The sequence below is a fragment of the Elephantulus edwardii genome, unplaced genomic scaffold, assembly GCF_000299155.1.
Source record: "Elephantulus edwardii isolate Elephantulus edwardi_28Jun2011 unplaced genomic scaffold, EleEdw1.0 scaffold00108, whole genome shotgun sequence".
Taxonomy (NCBI): domain Eukaryota; kingdom Metazoa; phylum Chordata; class Mammalia; order Macroscelidea; family Macroscelididae; genus Elephantulus; species Elephantulus edwardii.
This window is the reverse complement of record NW_006399858.1, coordinates 5506634-5511036: the sequence shown is the minus strand read 5'-3', so window position 1 is coordinate 5511036 and position 4403 is coordinate 5506634. Positions and strand designations below refer to the sequence as shown.

Below are 4403 nucleotides of genomic sequence, written 5' to 3'. Positions count from 1 at the left end.
AAACCAGCCTGGACTTCTGGTAGTTCTCTGTTGATGTGCTGTTCCAGTCGTTTTTGGATAATCTTCAGTAAAATCTTGCTTGCATGTGAAATCAGTGAAAATGTTCTGTAGTTTCCACATTCGGTTGGGTCGCCTTTCTTTGGGATAGGAACAAATATCGATCTCTTCCATCAGTTGGCCAAGAGGTCATTCTCCAGATTTCTTGGCACAACTTGGTGAGCACGTCCAAGGCAGCATCTGTTAACTGAAATATGTCTATATATAAAAAATTTAACCTTCACTAGGCTTGGCAGCAATAATCAGTTGCATAAACTATCCCAAGAGAAGGCAGATCCACCCACTCACATACTAATTACATTATGGATTTGCTTCCTACAAATATGATCTCCATGGAGCTCTTGGGACTGGGGAACCACCTCAGAAAGTGACCACTTTTCAAAGATCAAAGCCAGCCATAATACCAATACAGAAACACAAAGCTGAGCTATAGGCCAGCTGACCCTTTCCTGATGAGCAGGAGACTCAGAGAAGGCATGATGTACTGTTTCCGATCTCATGCCTGTACCTCCCGGGGACCTCTTAGTGGGAGACACAGCTTGGAGGTCATGCTGCCATACAATAGAAGTTCATGGAAGTTTAGATGAAAACTAAACAAAACAAAACCATCTTACTCCAAAATCTGCCCAGACTACAATAAGCCTTACCAACTTGCTTTTTTTCAGTGACAAGAAAACACCCAGTTTGGTGGAAAAAGAAAACAGGGAGAAAATGAAGAGGAAAACCTGCATGGAGTTATGTCCTATGGGACAGTGTCTCAAAATGCAGTCACCACACCCCCTTTCCAGTGTTTTCCTTATCAACACATCATTTTGTTGATGCTGTTGAGTCTGCTGTGACTCAGAGCAACCCTCTGAACAGCAGGTCTGCCCCTTGCCCTGCTCTGTACCGTCCTCACCATATGCTCAACTCCACGGTGCAGCCACTGTCAATCCATCTTGCTGAGGCTCCTCTTCTCCTTCATGAATCCTCGACCTTCCACAGTATATTGTACTTTTCCAAGAACTGGTGCCCCTGAAAACATTCTCAAAAGTATGTGAGAGGAAGCGTCACTGTCCTCTCGTTAATAAAAACAAAAACAGAGATTATGAGATTGGCCGCTAGAAGACGGTGGCTCTGGTGGGACAGTCACTAGGGATGGCGGAGAGGGAGCATGGAGTGTTTGTCCGGGCTGTTTTCCTGGATGCTGAACAGAGTCCGTTGGTGCTCGAACCTCTTTGAGTGGGGAGCTGCCCGGCAGCCCCGGAACATGGAAGAGAAAGCCCTAGAGGTTTATTATTTGATTCGGACATTCCGGGAACCAAAGAAACCCACTTTAGAAGAACTGGAAGTAGTAACAGAAAGTTTTGTGGAAGTTCAAGAGATTGGTGAAGAAGACTATCTGGTTATTATCCGGTTCACGTTAACAGTACCTCATTGCTCTTAAGCAACTCTCTGGGCTGTGCTTAAGAGTAAAACTTCAGTGGTGTTTACCATTTAAACATAAGTTGGAAATCTACATTTCTGAAGGAACCCACTCAACAGAAGAGGACATCAACAAGCAGATAAATGACAAAGAACGAGTGTCAGCTGCAATGGAGAACCCCAACTTCCGTCAAACTGTGGAACAGTGCGTCATTGAACTTGATTAGTAACTGCTTAAAGAGCCATCGTACTGTAATTATTTGATACATTTGTTCAAATACTTTGTAGAATGTGTCTGGATGGGAACCCAGGCAGGGAGGACCCAGAGTGCCCAGGCACACCACCCAGCTCTTCTATGGGAGAAGAGATGAAGCTAAGATCCTGCTGGTGAGAAAGAGGCTTTTCCAGTCTAAGCAAGGACCACCCACCCACCACTATCCGGGTGAGCACAAGGCCAGTGCTCACTGGCTCTGGCATCAACCAGTAGGGAAGTTTTTTGCTTTGGTTTTTGTTTGTTTTGTTTTTATTTTAAAATTTATTATTTTTCATATAATTCCATTCCATTATGTCTCATTCATATGCACTGTGTTTCAAACAATCATTCATACATGTTCTAATTTTTTTTTTTCTTAATTGGTTTGCTTACAAAAGTTTATATACACTGCAAACCTAAAGGTGGCCCCTCTCTGGTGGTTCAAATCCACCAAATACCCAGAGGGGGAAAACAGGCAAGCTCCACCCTTGTGATTTACAGTCTCTGAAAGCCCGCTGGAGGATCTGCTGTGAGTTGGTTCAATTTGATGTCAACAAGAGCTTGATTCTCCATTTTCACAGTGGTTGTAGAAATGTAACAATACATACTAGTTCACCCTGCCTACCTAATAAAAGTTCTCCTATTACCTACAGTTGCTACGGTCCTGGGTCATGCAAATGATTAACACACTAGTTACTAACCAAAAGGCTGGACGTTCCCCTGGGGGCACCTTGGACAAAAGGCCTGTTGATCTGCTCCTGGAACACTCACTTTGGAAACCCTGCAGGACACAAGTCTACTCTAACCCACATGGGGTCGAGGGTCGCCAAGAGGGACCCAACAGCAGCTGGTCATTGTAGTAATTACACTGGCTACTGTTTTGTTATTGTAACTTAATTGAGTATAGGCAAACATATCTTCTTCCCAGGACTGCCCTAAACCCACTGTTTTCCCTGCTAATGATTAGTGAGGGATTTGGTACCAGGCATTATGCTAAGCACTGGACACTAATGCTCACTTGATCCTTATCTCATTTGCACTTCCCACTAACCCTACAAGGTAAGGATTATTGCTATTTTACAGAAGAAAGTGGGGCTTGGCCCAGGTCACCGAGCTATAAATCAGTGGGCTGGCTTCCATTCCCAGCTCTGTAAAAGCAATTAAAACCGGGAGCTGGAGGAGTGGAGTGCATCTTCAACAGCAATGCCCTCAAGTCCAATCCCGTCACCTCCCAGCCGCAAAGCAGACCTTATAAGGCCAAAACTCCCCACATACAGTGACTGAGGAAAAAATCCGTTAAATAGATTTTAACATCTATTACATCCTAAATTAAAGAAAATAAATATTTTCAACCAAATTTCAACACATTTGCCAATAAATTCACACACATGGAAGCACCTGAGATGAACTACTGTCAATGCAGACACTCATAAAGATTAGAAAGACCTATCACTTTCTGTGGTTTATCACCTCTGAAAGACAGCTGCAGGTTCAACTAGGGTCGGTCCTAACAACAATAACAATAAATGAACAGGTAAAGACAAGTACTTTGTCAAATGCTTGTTCTACAAACTCTCTTCAGAGAATATCATGGTGGTGCTGGTGGTGGTGGTGGTGCTGCTGCTGCTGGTGCTGGTGATGGTTATGTGCCATCAAATCGCCTGCAGCTCTCAGCAACCCTATGTACTGAACCCTCTGAACCCTGCCCTATCCTGAGCCAATCTCATTGTCTCCAACAGACCTAATCCTATTTCTCCAGTCACTGAGTCAATCCATCTCATTCTGAGTCTTCCTCTCCCATGCTGTCCCTCCACCCTTCCAAGCATGATGTCCTTCTGCAAGGACTGGTCCATCCTGGCCAGGTGCCCCAAGTATGTGAGATGGAGCTTCAAAATCCTTGCCTCCAGGGAGCAGCCTGGTTTCACCCTCTCTAGGACAGACCTGTTTGTTCTCCTGGCAATCCAGGGTATCTTCAACACTCTCTAGCTATTAAAATATTCTGTACTCTCATATGTCATTTGTTTACACCCCATATGCCATTTCAAAGACATCTATAACAAAGTTTATAACTATTTTTTGTTTCCCATGAAACACACTTTGTTGTTGTTGTGTTGTTGTTGTTATGTGTCATTAAGTCGCTTACGATCCATAATGGCCCTGTGTACAGCAGCTCTGAAGCCTGCCCTGTCCTGAGTCAGTCTCACCAATTCCAACACACCTATCTCCAGTGCCTCAGTCATGAATATTAAATATGAAAGTATCAGAAACTGGCATTTCTCCATCATCCCATGTGAAGCTGAGAGCAGTGAAAAGTCAATCTATTCTTTATAGGGGGCACTTGAACATTGGAGCCGCACTGCTACCAGAACCACCTAGTGGTGTATTTTCAGCCACAGTTTAGATTGTTGTGAGAATGCTGCTTGACCTTTCCAGTGAGGAGATTCTGTCCAGTGGGAACCCATGGATGTGCAAGCTTTAGGAATAAATGCTTACTCTTCCCAGGCAAAACCCCTATTTCAGGAGGGTGGTGACAGCAATTATGGTAACCTACTTATCAGCTATATCAGGAATATACTGAGTCACTGTATTGAAAGGAATTGGAAGACACAGAAGAATTTCATGAAACAACATATGAGCAAGAGCCTATGGTGATGAAAGAAAAAGTTCAGGCTGCTTTGAAGGATATGGC

At 43.9% G+C, this 4403-nt stretch overlaps 1 protein-coding gene and 1 pseudogene across 1 annotated transcript in view; one reads left to right on the top strand and one right to left on the bottom strand.

The window, feature by feature from the left end:
- The window catches only part of LOC102871786 (guanine nucleotide-binding protein G(q) subunit alpha-like), a 398536-nt gene that overhangs the window by 195846 nt on the left and 198287 nt on the right, over positions 1-4403 (bottom strand). The window lies entirely within an intron of this gene.
- Positions 1211-1688, top strand: LOC102846010 (annotated as a pseudogene).